Genomic DNA, 16986 nt, shown 5'->3' with positions numbered 1-16986 from the left:
GTTGTTTTGTGAGCAGACCAGTAGATATCTCAAACATAGTACTAGACATAAGACAAAGTTCAAAAGTGATCAATTGATACCGAACAACAACATAATTTTATCTTTTTTTTTTGGATTCATTCAGAAGTCTGATATCGGCAGGAAAAAACTTATCCTTATATTTGCTTGTGACTGATCCCTCAGTTTTTACATTCATGAGGGCTCAATTTTCCCATCATGTTCCATTACTTTTGGGCAGAGTATAAGTTGGAGTAAGCCAAGTCTTGCTCCTGGATGCCCACTGCTGCCACTGGCTATCTTTTCAGAACTGGCAGGGAGCAATGCTTTGCTTCATCAGTCAGACTTGGGTTGTGTGGGTCGAAATACCCCAAAGCAACTATTGTGCTTTAAGAGAATCAAATGAACTTTGTTCCAAAGTAAATGTACAAGGAAGACTTGTTTCTGTGTTACGTTAATTTAAATAAATGATTAAATTTTCCAAGTAAAGTGAACATTGTGCAGAATAATTAACAAATGATGAGCCTGTTTCCGAAGGGGAAAGGATGCTGATTTGAACAGTTATCATTCATTAAATTTCCAAGTACAGTACAACTCTGAATATCCAAAATTGGATTCTCCAAAATCCTCATTTATGCAATTTAAAAAAAAAATTCAGCTGAATGAGGATATCCGAAACAAATCAGAAATGATCATTCATCAGAATTCTTTTTCAGAGCCAAACTGACCTCACAAGTTGAAAAAAATTCACCCGACGTGAAATTAGAACGATGATTGCCCTCGTTTCAGGTAACTCCCTCCCTTCTCTCATTCTATTTCTTCTTTACCTTCCCCAATTGATGTTTCTCTCCAACTCTCCCTCTCAAACTGCATGCCACTATCTCCCAGCTGCAAGCAGTCGGAAGAATCCTTTATCCTGGCGTCATCAAGGAGAGCAGCCCCCCGGCAGGACCAGGACCTCGGACTCAATGGTGTTCCCTCCCCTCCCCCCTCAGCACACTGGAGCTCCTGACGCCAACTCTGAACCCTCCCCTCAGCCTACTACCACGCACCAGACTCCTCAGTGTACATGTGCGGTAGGCCTAGGGGAGGATTTGGAGTTGGGACTCAGGTGTCAGGAGCTCCAGTGACCGGGGAGACAGGAGCCTGCTGACTCGCCAGTATGTGTTCCACCAGCCCAGAAGCCTCCCCAGGAATGAGAGGCAGTGGTGCGGACAAGTTGGGGATCAGAGGCGGTGGTTGGGAGGTCTCGGTGATTGGCCGTGGCATTGGGAACAAGTCGGGGATCTGCGTTGGCGGTTGGGAGGTCTTGGGGATCGGCTGTGGCCAGCATTTTTTTGGTGAGAACTAAAAAGCCTTCCCTTGTTGTTTGCTATTGATTAAACACTTTTACAAGTGATTTGCTGTTGCCACTGGGCTGTTTTTAAAAAAAAATAACCACTTTTCTGAAAAAGCCATTTATTTGAAATAGGCGCGGTCCCAACTATTTTGGATAATTGGAGTTGTACTGCATCAACTGAGCCACTGAAAGAATTTTGCAGTTTCACTCCCTCATCCCGGGGGGTTTCCTTTAGCACCTCATGGTGGTCACCTGGCAAAGGGCGCTCATTATGCCCTGAATTTCTGATTGGCTGCTAAATTTCATCTCCTTGATTTCATTCCAAATGGTGCAGTGCAGGCAATTGCCAAGTGCGGACAAACATTGCCAGCGTGCTTCCCTCTAGATACCCACGGGAGCAGAACAGGTTTGTACTTGAGGTGGATCAAGTATAAATTATAAGAAACAGGGAATTATAAAATGGAATTAAGAAACACACACAATGTAACCATCTGAAGCATGGCTGTTACCATTACACCTGAAGTGTTGCATTTGGAGCTGACAGATGTGATGGGTATTGATGATAACAAAATGTAGCCGTGAATCAAATGAGTACTTGAGTATAAATGGCATACAAAACTGGATGGTGATATCTGATGGACTGTTGGAAACATTACTGTTTTCACGTAAGTGTCTTCTCCACACACTTTTCAAATTTCGCGCATGTTCACCAGAATGATTCCAGATTTTAAAAGGTCAAAATGAGAAATGACATAAATAACTTCCTTTTCCTATTGCTTAGAAAGTTCTGTAATCATCAGACAGTGGTATTTAAAAATGAAGGGGGTTACTTGTATGAATTCAGAGAACCATTTCCAATGGTGGAGGTCAAGAGCAATTTGCATCAACGCAGTAGTTCTAAATGTGTTTTTTTCCCCTCTGGATCTGGATGTCGCTGGCAGGGGCACCATTTCTGTTTACCTGTCGTTGTACTTGAGAAGGTGGTGGCGAATTGTTTCTTGAACCTTTGCAGTCCTTTTTGGTGACAGTGGTTGTACATGCTGTTAGATCATAGATCATTACAGGACAAGTACAGCCCCTTTGGCCCGCAACGTTATGCTGACCTAAGTAGCCTACTCCTTCATGCGCATAACTCTCTATTTTTCTTACTTCCATGTGCCAATTTGAGTGTCTCTTGAATCTCCCTATTGTACCCACTTTCACCGCCACCCCCGTCAATGCATTCCAGGCACCCATCTCCTGGTTAGGTAGTGTTTCAGGATTTAGTCGCAAAGGTGATGAAGAACTGGCAACGTGTTTCCATATCAGGATGGGATGTTGCTCGGGTGGGAATAGGCAGTTTGGGGCACTTCCACACGTCTTTCTTCGTGGAAGAGGCTGTGAGTTTGGGATGTACTGTCAGGATAACACCGGTGGATTTCATAAGTGGTACACGCTAGGCATAGAGTGAATGAAGGCTTACTATGGTGGAAAGTGGCCAACTAGACCGGCTGCTGTGTATAGGTGGTCAAGATTCTTTAGAGTGGCTGGCACTGCAGACATTCAAGCAAGTGGAGAGTATCCTGTCATGGATGTGCCTTGTAGTTGGTGGAAAGATGCAGGGAGATGATCCATGCACATTGTATCTGGTTCAACATGGTCAAAGAAACCTTCTCATAACTTACAAGCGGATCGCCAACTTGAGAAAGTGAAGTGGCCCACATGGTCTGCAGCAATAGAGCTGAGGTGGACATGGTGGAGCTTTTGGGAATAAATACTGTGCCAGAAACTCGGGTTTGAATCTGGTGCCAACTGTAACCTCACCGTGATTGCATGGGTTTACTCTGGCTGCTCCAGTTTTCCCCCACCCTTTAAAAACAGATGGGATTGCAAGTTAATTGGGGTATTTGAGTGGCATGGGCTTGAGGGCTGCAAGGGTCTGCTACTGTGTTGTATGCCTAAATTTAAATTTAACATTTTTTGGGAAAACATTTTTCAATTTTATCAACGATCTTTAGGATCAAAATCGACCCATCACACCTCGTTTGGTGTTTCTCGTGAAGTGGATATAGTTGTGTCTGCATCTCAAGAGAAAGTTTTAGCTTTTAACATATTGATAGCCAGACGAGCAATTTTAATGAAATGGAAAGATGAATCTTCACCAACTCATATGCAGTAAGACATGTGATGTAATGTCATATTTAAGTTTAAAGAAAATTAAAAACAACCTTATAGATAGAAAGTTACAATTTGGAAAGATGTAGGACCCATTCATAGATACCATCGTGATTGGCAGATATAAGTCATTCGGATGATCTGGCGATTCTCTGTCTGGTTTCTGAAGGTCGCCATTTGATCCATATCTTTACATTTTTTTTCAACAGGTAATATTGATTGGGGGCAGGGGGGTCGATTAGATTCAGTTTAAGATTTTTTTTGTCTTTTTTCTTTTTTTTAGATTAACTGATTATATACGGATTTAGTGATGGCTGTCATCATGTTAGACAGATATTACTCTGTGTTGTGACCAAGGCTTGGTGTAATGTAACTCATTCGGTTTCTATCCAGATGAATTTTAAAGAAATAATGTTTAATGAACAAATATATCTGGATTTCAATTATATTCATGTTAATTTGTGACATGAAATGCTTTTTTGATATTATTAGTAGACTTTGTATGCAGGATTAATATGTTAAACCCAATAAAAATATTTTAAAAAGATATTTAACATTTTTAAAAATCCTGATCCAACCATTGGCGTTGCGAACAATTTGTACAGACGCACCACAGGAAATATCCCCCTGGCTGCAGCACAGCTTTGGACATGAACAGGTCCACCCAGGAGCGTAAGAAACTGCCATGCTGTGAATGCAGCTCGGGCCATCACACAAACCAATCTCCCCTCCATCGACTCCATCTACTTTCCCCTCTTTTGATACATCAGCCGATGTATCATCGAACCCATCTTAGCCAGTTCCGCTCCCTTCGAGCAGAAGTTACACGATCCGCCTGATTCATGCACAGTTTCTTCACCTTATCAGACTACTGAATGGACTTCCCATTTCTAAACTGATGCTGCCCTTGCACTTTTAACTGAACCTTTGTCTTGTCACACAGTACTCTGCACCTTTGTTTTATTTCACACTGCTCGTCGTACTTACGGGATATCAGTACATTGTAACATTCAATTACCATCTCCTTCAGATGATGGAACAGTCCATGCCCATGTCCAAACACAGAGGGAGGACTGGGGTTCAAGGAATATACTCTTCATCGCTAACACATCAATGGCATTACCCCAGCAGATTGGGTGGAGCGAGTCCTTAAGGGCATCTGCAACATACCACTACTTGCATGCAATACAGCATGTAATTATCAGAGCAAACCTGCCTCCCAACAACACATCAGATTAAAACCTATCATAGCTTCTTGTGAACAGTGGTGAAAAATGGATTAGCTGGGTGGAGGAGATGTCCCCATTCTCACTGAGGCAGGGCCAGTAAATAGATGCTGAAGATATGGCTAAATAGGTGGTCTCTTCTGGTTTTCTCCTGGGATCTCCCCCATCCAACTCTATCACATAACTTCAGACAATGCATCACAGCCTCATGGACACCATGACTCTAATAATAACCTTGACGTTCTGCAAGAGCATCTGATGTTTGAATAGGAAATAAACACTCCCAAAGTAAAATCCCCAATTTAAATTTAAACCTCAATACAAGTGACCTTCTGCCTTCTGTCATATACTAAGAAGGTGAAACAGACTTGTACACTCTATCAGAGTCTTCTCTATCAATACTTTACCACACTACCAACCATACTCTGGGGCCACCTTCACCAGGTGAAGTTACCCATTAAAGAAAGTAACTACTACAGGTTTTGAGGACTATTCATGCTGTTAGACGGAATTCTCTTATTACTTATAAACCTCATGAGATTAATGATGAATTTTGTTCATTTTATAAAAAGTTATATATATCTGAACGAAAACAAGAAAATGGATCAATTGATCTTTTTTTATCACAGTTGAATGAGAGGATGCAGTTATACAGGAGTTGGAAGCAGCATTTACTGATTCAGAAATTAAAATGGCTATGATGGAAATGCCGAATGGTAAATCGCCTGGTGACGATGGATTTTTGGTTGAATTTTATAAAATTTTTAATGATGATTTTTCTACAGTGTTTGGAGATGTGTTACGTCAAGTTGGAGAACACTATGACTTACCCGAGTCTTGTTTTAGTGCTTTAATTACAGTAATCCCAAAAAAAGATAGAGTTCCTTTGAAAATATCTTCATATAGACCAATTTCGTTGTTAAATGTAGATTATAAAATTATAGCTAAAATTTTAGCGAATAGATTGGCTAAACTTTTACCTAAGCTGATTCATATGGATCAGACAGGTTTCATAAAGAATAGATATGCCTCAGATAATATTCTGCGTGTGATTAGTTTGATTAATAGATTTCAACAATCTTTAGATCACCCGATGGTGATATCTTTAGATGCAGAAAAAGCATTTGATAGAGTTGAGTGGAATTTTTTGTTTAAAGTTCTGGAGAAATTTAAGTTTGGTCCTATCTTTATTGGTTGGATTAAGGCTTTATATAGTAAACCGGTAGCTAGAGTATTGATGAATGGTTTAATTTTGGAACCGTTTAAATTGACTCGATCAATTTAACCTCGATAAAGGTTGTCCTTTATCATCAGCTTTGTTTGCGTTAGTGATCGAACCTTTAGCACAGCTGATAAGACAAAATACACAGATACAAGGAATGAAAGTTTTAAATGAGGAATATAAAATTAATTTATTTGCCGATGATGTATTGGTGTATTTAACAAATCCAGCTCAATCACTTTTGCACTTGAAGGAGTGTCTGATACAATATGGATGTCTTTCTGGATATAAAGTTAATTGGGAAAAAAGTGAAATATTACTGGTAAATGAAGGAAATTATTCAGTTTATAAGAATATTATTAATTTGAAATGGACTGATCGAATTAAGTATTTGGGTATAATTTTGAATGTTAATTATCAATCTTTATATAAATTAAATTATGTTCCATTAATTAAAAAAATTAAAACTGATTTGATTAAATGGAAAGATTTACCTATTAATTTATTAGGTAGGATAAATACAATTAAGATGAATATTTTTCCGCGTATGCAATATTTATTTTAATATATTCTGTATTTACTTGATAATATTTTTTTTCGAGATTTGAATAAATGGTGAGGGAGTTTTTATGGAGAGGTAAATTTTCAAGAGTAGCCTTGAATAAATTAACTTGGAAATATGAGTTAGGGGGATTACGTTTACCACATTTTCAAAATTATTATGAAGCAGCCCAACTTAAATTTATTAGTTCATTGATGGATTTGGAACGGCCCCCTAGTTGGGCCAAAATTGAGATGGCAAATATTTCTGAATTTGAAATACATCAATTTTTGTTTAGATGGAATATAAATTTGTTACAGCAACATAATGTGCCTATATTAAAACATTTAATGAAGTTATGGACAAAGAAAAAGAAAATGATAGGCTCTAGGGGTGAATTATCGGCTTTGACTCCATTGTATAATAATCAACTTATTTCTTTGTCAATACACAATCGAAGTTTATACATTGGAGATTTAAAGGTGTGGAAAATTTGGGAGATTGTTTTAAAGAAGGTAAATTTTTATCTTTTAATCAGATGAGGGACAGTTATGGTATTGATAAGAACTCTTTGTTTCTTTATTATCAAATTCGATCTTTGGTAAAACATGTGTTTGGTAGAGATATGATTTTACCTGAAATGACTAAATTTGAGACTTTTCTTATGAAGGTACCAGAGAAGGGTTATATTTCATCTATGTATCAAATATTACAGGATGGTATGGATAAAAAGGGTTGAGATAAATCCAAAAGTAAATGGGAAGTGGATATTGGTTTTATTTTTTCCGAGGATGATTGGTTAGATATCTGTTATGATAGTGTAACTAGACTGATAAATGCATGCTATGCAATGATTAATTATAATTTTTTACATCAATTAAACTTAACACCTGAAAAACTAAAAAAAGTATGGTTTTCATGAATCAGATTTGTGTTTTAGATGTGGTAATTCTGTTGGAACTTTTTTTCATGCTGTCTGGTCATGTATATATATATATATATATATACATATATATACACACATATATATATATATATAAATATATACATACACATATATACACACACACACATATATATATATATAAATATATACATACATATATATATATATACACACACACACATATATATATATAAATATATACATATATATATATAAATATATATATATATATATATACATATATATATAAATATATATATATATATAAATATACACACACACACACACACACATATATATATATATATATAAATATATACAATCTTTTTGGAAGAAAATTCAATTTTTTTTAGAATACGTGTATAAAATTAAAATACCTTTAGATCCGACAGTAATTTTATTGGGCAGTTTGCAATCTCTGAAAGGTTTTGGATTAGATAAATTTCAACTTGCTTTTGTATAGTTAGCATTATCTGTAGCGAAAAAATGTATTGCTAGTACAAATATGATTGATATTAATAGATGGCATAATGAGATGAAATATTGTTTAATAATGGAAAAATTACATATGTTTTGTGTGATAACTATAGTTTTTTTATTAATAAGTGGTTGTTATATTCAGAATATTTACATTTTGATTTACGTTGATTAGATCTCAATGTGTATGTTTAATTTTTCCTTAATTTTTTTCTCTTTCTTTATGGCTCTCCTTAGGAGAGTTGGCTGAAGGTGGGGGGGGGGGGGGGGGGGTGTTCTTTTCTATTCTTTTCTTTTCTTTCTATAAAATATAACGTTCATGTTTATGGTTAATTGTTGTATATGTTATTTACTATTTGTATTTTGAAAGAATAAATAAAGTTTTTAAAAAAAGAAAGTAACTACCACTACCACCTTTACATCACCAATGAAGAAATGGCAGTAAATGCTTTCACAGAAACTAATTTAAAAAAAAAGCCAAGATTTTTAAAACCAGTCATCAATTTTTCAATTACTCTCATGGATGGAATCGAAGTAATTTCTACCCCCTGCCCCTTCCTCCCTCCTCCTCGCCCCACCATTTTATTCCAAAGTTTGCCTGATTGTGCTCATGCCTTGATGAAGGGGCCCAGGCCCTTCCACTTCCTACGGACGCTACGTGACCTGCGGAGTTTCTCCAGCGTGTTTGTGCCCTGAACTCAACCCCAGCACCGCAGATTATCTTGGTTCACCGCATCTAAATGAAGTTCATTGGATCTTGGGAAGCACTGAATATTTCCATGCAACTCAGTTAAAGGCTTCCCAAATTCTTTTAACAAAAGAAGGCACAATATAAGCTCTGAGGGAAGGTCGATTGTGGCAACAACAAAAAAAAAACAAGCTCTATTCAACAAACGGGTTAACTTCGGATTTTCGTGCTTCCGAGCACAGGCTGTGAAAAATGTAGCTCTATCAAGTTCAACTGATAAATATGTCAGAGAGCTTTAAAAATCCATGATCTGAGAGTCACAGCTTGAATGAGATTTGTTTCGAAGCAGGGACTTTTCACTCTTATCAGTGGAAAAGATTACAAAAGGCCGACTCCTTTGTGGGGCTGTTAGGAAGCACTCCTCCAAACTTTGACTGCTTCATTAAACTCCACCGGGTGATATGGGGACTGGTCTATCCGAAGGCTGTTATCTGAGTGTTAGGATATCATGAGGTCAAACCTAAAATTACCTCATATTGTTTGTCTTATCGGACTGGTCAGCCACAAACGAGCCTGCAGCTGACGTGGACTTTTTTACCCCCTCCATAAATCTTCGTCCGCGAAGCCAAGCCAAAGAAGAAAAAAGAAAGAATGTATTGTCATGTAATAAAACAGAAATATAATATTACATGAAATTACCTTTAGTCTGAAAATTGCACAATGAGAATGAAAGGAGAGATCCCCCCAGAGTCACTGAGTGTCCATCCAGTGCTTCGACAGCCTCTGCAGCCACACAGTTCAAACCATTGGCAACCCAAGTTCCAGATCCAAACCTCCAAAATGATGAGGAAGCCTTCAGCACCGAGGGGCCTGTTCAGGAGCCTTTCTGGCCCACAGCATCCTCTTGAATCCTGATTTGGAAATCTGGCCTCGTGAGCCAGCCTCCAGCAGCCCACAGCCTGGTGTGAGCCCTTTGGCCTTGAGTCGCCAGCAGACTGTGTGGGTTCCTCGCCCGTCAACAGCACGCCAGCTGTGTGTGTCCTTCAGCTGCAGAGCTCCTCAGTGGTCCACCATCCTTGGGACCATATCCTCTGCTTCTCCTTCTCGATGGGGGCATGTTCTCCCCATTACTGGTGGCCTGCTCCCCTGGAATCTGCAGCCCTTCGAGGCCCTCCATGGTCGCAAGAATTTAAACAAAACACCATCAGCTCCTTTAACAAGCTGATTAAAGCCTGTAGGAAGCCATCAGCTATAGGACTGGGCAGTAGAACCCTGCAGGGGATGACTCTGCCCTCCACGGGTCCACCACAGTAGCTTCAGCAGTGCCACCATTTTTTTCTGAATTTACCTGGTGTACTGACAATAACCACAACAGCAGTGCGAGTATAAGACAGCTTTAATAAACTAATATGTTCACTAAGAGGTCTTGTCTCTTTGCAAGACAAAACTGTAGCTCTGGACTGCTTTATATACAAGGTCACTGGGATGATCCCTGGTGACCTAGTGGTGTAATTACATATCACCACACCTGCTATCCTTTTTTTAAAAATCTTTTCCATCTTCAGATAGACTTTAATTTTTAATTTAGACATACAGTGCGGTAAACAGGCCAATTCAGCCCATGAGTCTATGCCGCCCAATTACACCCAATCAACCTACATCCCCGGTCAGTTTTGAACGGTGGGAGGAAACCAGTGGGGGGAAACGCCACACAGTACGTACAAACTCCTTACAGTGCGGGATTCGAACCCAAGTCGCTGGTGCTGTAACAGCGTGGTGCTAACCGCTCCGCTAAGCATTCTGATGAGCATTTTAAAAGAATACTTTCACCCGACTATTCTCGCAAAGCATCTCCTGCATTGAATCTGTATTATGTAGTAGATGTCGATGGTTTACGCTCAATGTTCTCAGGTTTGAATTCTAGGAACAGTTTTCTGTGAGGAACTTTCAATTTCCCTCTGCAAACTTGGAACTGCAAGTTAACATTGATTATCATCAAACACTGTTTCAATAAAGTATGAATCTGTAAAACTGTCGGGAAATAACATTAACTCTGATTTAAGTAAACAGACTCAAGTGCAGTGAAGCTTAATGTTAAAAATAAACAGGTGGTCAAATCTATTTAAGAAATGGAATTATGGGAAGGAGAATCGTTTTAATCACAAATACTGCCTGAATGGAACAAAGAGGAAGGAGGGGTTAGAGACAAAAATAGGCTGCAGAACAAAATGCAAAGACTTTGCTAAATACAGATCGCTGCAGCTCTTTTTCAATGAATTCACCGACTTCTGTTGCTGTGGTAACAGCGAAGGCAGTTCGAAGCCTTCTTCTTGCCAAGAACGCTACCCAATCAGATGGGCTTTCAAGCAAAAACACAGAAATGCTGGAGGAACTCATCACATCTGGCAGCGCCAATAAGAGGTGAAGATACAGTAGCGATGTTTCGGTCCTGAGCCCTTTTGCCCTATGCTGAAAAGGTTCCCGTCGATTTTATGTTTCACTGACTTTAAAGCAAAGAATGCTTATGACAATTAGAGTGAAACAGCAATCTAAAAACCCTACTATAATTCAAGAGCTCCACTGAGGAAGGCTTGTGCAGAGCGCCACTGAGGAAGGCTTGTGCAGAGCGCCACTGAGGAAGGCTTGTGCAGAGCGCCACTGAGGAAGGCTTGTGCAGAGCGCCACTGAGGAAGGCTTGTGCAGAGCGCCACTGAGGAAGGCTTGTGCAGAGCGCCACTGAGGAAGGCTTGTGCAGAGCGCCACTGAGGAAGGCTTGTGCAGAGCGCCACTGAGGAAGGCTTGTGCAGAGCGCCACTGAGGAAGGCTTGTGCAGAGCGCCACTGAGGAAGGCTTGTGCAGAGCGCCACTGAGGAAGGCTTGTGCAGAGCGCCACTGAGGAAGGCTTGTGCAGAGCGCCACTGAGGAAGGCTTGTGCAGAGCGCCACTGAGGAAGGCTTGTGCAGAGCGCCACTGAGGAAGGCTTGTGCAGAGCGCCACTGAGGAAGGCTTGTGCACAGTTACAATTGATTTATTGTCAGGTTGGTAGGATAATGACACGACTATGTGGACATTACTTAATGAACTTTTATAGCCCGTGGTCCAAAGTTGGACATCCACTAAATTAAATGAGCTTTCATCAGATATGAATCAATCAACTATTCTGAGCAACATAATATCAAATTTAAATCTTTAACTATTAAAAAAAATTATCAAATAAGATTTTTTTAAATTAATATTCAAACCTATTCAAAAATTTAAAAATTCATATTGTTACACCCTCTAGATTTCCAGTGTTTCAAATCAGCTAACAATATAAAACACGAGTTTAGAAAACAGGAGTTACTGAAACATTACAGCAAGCCCGCAGTCAACAAGGACTATTAATGCATTTCATGGTTTGTTCCAGTTCCTTTTAGATGCAAGTTATGTGTGATTTCTCAATAAATTAAAGCCTTCATTTTGTTCCAGTTCTCCCCCACGTGATTTTCCTAAAGACCCAATGGGTCCCTTTTGTTTCTTGGCTCTCAGCCACATCCCACTGTGAATCGCAGCAAGTAAAGGCTTCAATTTTCTCTCTCCTTGTACTCCAGGAAAGCTTTCTGCAAAATCGTCAATCTACACAATGAGTAAACCACCACCAATTAACAGACAAAAAACAGGAAATAGGTCTTCTAAAAACAAACAGAAAAGAACATTTTCACTTCGAGACAAGCTTTCAATGTTCAGGTATCAATATTATGGTGGTTTAATCATCAGTATCTAATTCTACGAATCCTTATATAATGATTTAAATAGCTCCATTGATGCCCTTGAGTTTTTGCATGTTGTAGCCAGGGCAGAATAATGGATGATGTCTGAACAGCTAAATAGCAGGAGCAAAATCTGAAAAGGAAGAAGCGTTTTAACTGATGCAGCCTCTGCTCATAGCCCCAGAGCTTCGACCTTCATCGTCAACATTGGACAAGTATTGAGCTTCATCACTGATACAAATCTCCACTCAGATATCAGCAGCACTGATTCACACATCCAGCCTTTCAAAAAAAAAAGTCTGGGGGACTAGGAGGGTGGGGATTTGTTCCGGCATGGACTAATAGTGCCAAACTGGCCTGTTCCTAGCTGTATATGGTTATATGGTTTAATTACTCCATTTTTTTCCAGCTGAAATAAAGATAGGTTATCCAGGATTTATATCTTTCCATTGTTGGTGATGCTTGTAACAACTTTAACCTGACAATGACAATAGTTGAGGTTGATGTGGGAATATTAGAGTCAGTACGTCCCCTTCTGCCTCTTGTTCTGACACTGTTTGCAACAACCATGCTCAACAATCCATGACATACTACAGTCATTACGTCGTCCCACCCACACCATTAAAGATCCCTATTTACTACAAAGTCTTTGGAGTAAGTTGGTGCTGGCCTTCTCAAAACAAAGCAAGCAAGCTCGTTATTTCTGGCAAGGAATGCAAATGCCTTTATCATTCCATTTAAGAAATGACAGTACGTTGAAAGAAGAACTACCTAGAGTCTTTATGATTTATTTGAAGTTGAGGAAATAATGTGCTGCGCTGTCACAAAATAATTCTTCACTCTCACAACACTTAAGAAAAATCTATGTGAAAGTTAGAGAGGAAGTAGGCGTTGAACAGAATGAATGAAGCAAATACAGTAGGTGTATTTGTACATGCATTTGTGAGAGAAGAAGGACAGGATCTTAAACGACAAAACAATATTCGATTCTTTGGTCTTTGTGGTACTTTCATGAAAATGAACCAATGTAAATTGTTCTAGTCAGGAACAAAACAGTTCAATGTTGTAAATAATGCCTGCATTCTAGTTCATTCATAAACAATTTATGAGCACCAAGACTCGACATGACTCCAAATGTACATCATCTAGCACCAACGTCAATCCATACTCACATAACAGGATCACCTTTGTACTTTGTCAAGCAAGTGCCAATCAACAGGTAGACTAGAGGAGAGATTTCTTTGCAAATTTGCTTACCTCCATCCTCTTCATCAAAAGAGTTCATGCAAGGGAAATAAACGGCCAAGGCTTCGAATGATGCCGATAAGCTGACTCGGCTCGGCGACCTCTGCATCTGCAAGCCGGCATTCCCACTATGTGGTCCATGCCTCACCATTTTGGTCGACCCTCCTTTCGCGCGGTACAGAACACGAGGCGTTTTGACGGCTGTTGGGAACAGATCCTACTGGGAAATATCGGGGCGGGGGGGAAGGTTAATTTCCCCTTGGTCTGGCTGGGCCAAGAGACTTCTTTCTATTTTGCTTTGTTGTCACCAAAATGGCCCCTTCAAAGTTCAGTCGGCCACTTATTTGCCCTACAGAAAATCAGGGTGCATCTTCCAAAGACACATCCTGTGTTGCTGGAAGTGTGCAATATGCCCACCTGCGATTCAGGCAACAACCGAAGCCGCACAGTCTTCCTCCCCTTGGCAAATGAAAGCAAAAAGGCGTTGTTGACTCCTCTGTTTCCTCTCCACCTGGAGCTCCTGGCCTCTTCCTACACTCTCTGTTCGTTGATTCACAAAGGAGCTGCGAGAAGATGCTGACTGGAGTGTAGCTGCCTTCTGTGTGCAGCCAATCAGAGAGGGTAGAGGAGGAGAGCATTTAGCACTCTCCAACGCAAGCAGCCAGAGCTTTCACCAGCACAGGATGCATTAATTAGCAAAATGAACAGTTACTAAATTGTATCTTTTGAAGTAATTCATGTTTCTACATTAAGCACTGATTTTTTAAAACAAAATTGCCTGATCCAATTTTTGCATCCACAGACAGAATTCTGAGGCAGCAAATTACCTGCCTGGACTGGTTATTGCGATGTATATAATCGTTCTAATTACTTAAATGACCAATTATCATATATACCACACTTCATTTCTCCTTGCTGGAAAAAAGGTCCATTTTATGTAAGAGAATGGTTTCATGGTGCTGTTTAAGTTCTTGATTTTGTAGTGCACTTCTGGGAAATGTTATTCATGAAACCTCTGATAAAACTCATGAATGTGTGTCGATGCAGAGGTTGCAGGAGGGGCATGAGGCAAATCAACAGACCCTCTGGTGTCTCTGAAGGGATATCCTTCTGCTCTTCTTCCTCTCAGTGGTGGGGCGCTAGGCAAGTGGCACCTCTTTGTGTGTCTTTAGGCCAGGCAAACTTGACCTATTTTGTGTATACATGACAATCAGGGCTTGCATGGGCCTCGGCGCTAGTGTCACTGGAGCGCTGGCCTCTGGTTGGTCAGCATTCCTGCCAGAGCTCTCCATCTTCCCGCCATGCGGAGGTCATCTGGGACAATGGTCGGCGTCACCCTCCCCAGGTCCGCACAGTCGCCGCGTTCTTCGGCCATTTTGCGGGCTGGCTCGTCCCTCTATGCGCGGGCCACTACAAAATCTTGAATTTTGAGTGTACAGTACTACTGATGAATCAACTGTTATTAAGCATGTGTTTGTGGCGGCTCACCGGAGGCTTAATCGAACTGGCTTGGGCAGTCCTGAGTGACATCACAAGGCGATGATGTCATTTGGAATGCACGGGGTCTTAAAAAGCTGCCTGTTACTGTTAGAGTAATGACTTTTACTGATCTTGGACTCAATCACATCTGATAATTTTCTCAATCTTCATTTTGCACTGCAACACAGTTACTACCCGTTGCCAATATTGTAAAGGGAAGGAAATAGTGGAAGTGAAGATTGGGCTGGAAATTCCATCATCTCGATGTACTCAGTGATACAGATGATTCTGTTGCCAGAATAGTGGTGACTAGACATCTCCTGTTAGTTAAGCTTAGTTACCACACAGTTTAAAGTGCATGCTGTTAATTTTATGCAAATATTTTTATGTTGACGTCTGTCCCTCTCTGCTATTCCATCTTTGACAGATATCTATGCTTTCAGTTGAAGAAGGTGCTGCAATATGTTCATTCTCTGCACTTTAACAAGATTGCCTGGTCAGTTTTTGCTACCCAACACAATGTGGGGTGTTAGTTCTTCACCCTGCCCTCGTCGAGTTTGCCAACTGACTCAGGATCAGCAGCTGCAGTGTTGTGGAAACGTCGGCTGAAATCTGATTGCAAAATGTAATAGGTACACTGTTGGGTTGTGAAATAACATCTCAGTCCTTCATAGATATGACGTACCTCAAAACAGGTTTGGCGCCAGAACAAATGTTAGAGGGGGACATTAGCGTGTTCGGGGGGACGGGACTGGTGTGCTATCTGAGACCTACCTGTTGACTGTGGTGGGGGTGGGTGGTGTGTGGGTGCTAGCAGGGACCTCCCGGTTGATGGGGGAGGGTGGAAAGGGGTGCCAGCAGGAATGCCGGGTGTTCCCCAACCAGAATCCCTGGCTGAATCAGAGAATTTGCAACCTGCTGAAGGTGAGAACAAGGGCACTTAAGGCCAGGGATCAGGATGTCTACAAGAAGTCCAGGTATGAGTTGCGGAAGGCCATCTCTAAAGCAAAGTGGCAATTCCAGAGGAAGCTAGAGAGAGAGACAGATAGATGCCAGCTATGGCAGGGAGTGCAGACCATTAAAGCCTACGAAGCGAGAGTGAACATTATAGATGGCTGTGACGCTTCACTACCCAATGAGATGAACACCTTTTATGCCCACTTTGAGAAGAAGAACCAAACTGTACCTACCAGTATCCCTGAAAAGGCTGAGGATCCTGTGATATCTGTCTCTGAGGGTGACATCAAAATAACATTCAAGAGAGTGAACCTTCGCAAGGTGTCAGGCCCTTACAGCGAACCTGGCAGTGTACTGAAAATCTGTACCAACCAACTAGCCGGAGTGTTCACGGACATTTTCAACCTCTCTTTGCTCCAGTCGGAGATTTCCACCTGTTTCAAAAGGGCCTCAATCATCCCAGAGCCCAAGATGAGCAATATGAGGTGCCTCAATGACGACCACCCAGTAGCACTAACTTCTACTGTGATGAAATTCCTGGAGAGGCTGGTCATGGCCAGAATTAACACGAACCTAAGCAATGACCTGGACCCACTGCAATTCACCTATCATCACAATTGCTTCATAGATGCACTCAGCTCCAGATCACCTCAAAACAGCAATTCATACATATGGCTGCTCTTCATCAACTACAGCTCAGCCTTCAATACCATCATTCCCTCAGTGCTGGTCAAGAAGCTACAAACTCTAGGCCTCTGTACCCTCCTCTGCAACTGGATCCTTGACTTTCTCGTCGGAAGACCAGTCAATACGAATTGGAAACAATGTCTCCATCTCATTGATCATCAACACGGGCACACCCCAAGGATGCGTGTTTAGCCCACTGCTCTACTCGTTACACACCATGGCTGTGTGGCCAGGCACAATACCAACACAATCTATTTGCTGATGACACCACAGTTGTCG

The 16986-nt window shown here is 40.8% G+C and overlaps 1 protein-coding gene across 3 annotated transcripts in view; it reads right to left on the bottom strand.

The window, feature by feature from the left end:
- Positions 1 to 16986, bottom strand: part of rims2a (regulating synaptic membrane exocytosis 2a) — an 865989-nt gene that overhangs the window by 30020 nt on the left and 818983 nt on the right. The window lies entirely within an intron of this gene.

This window comes from Narcine bancroftii, chromosome 2 (assembly GCF_036971445.1).
Source record: "Narcine bancroftii isolate sNarBan1 chromosome 2, sNarBan1.hap1, whole genome shotgun sequence".
In the NCBI taxonomy this organism is placed as follows: domain Eukaryota; kingdom Metazoa; phylum Chordata; class Chondrichthyes; order Torpediniformes; family Narcinidae; genus Narcine; species Narcine bancroftii.
The sequence above is the reverse complement of the archived record's forward strand: the minus strand, read 5'-3'. Positions and strand labels throughout refer to the sequence as shown.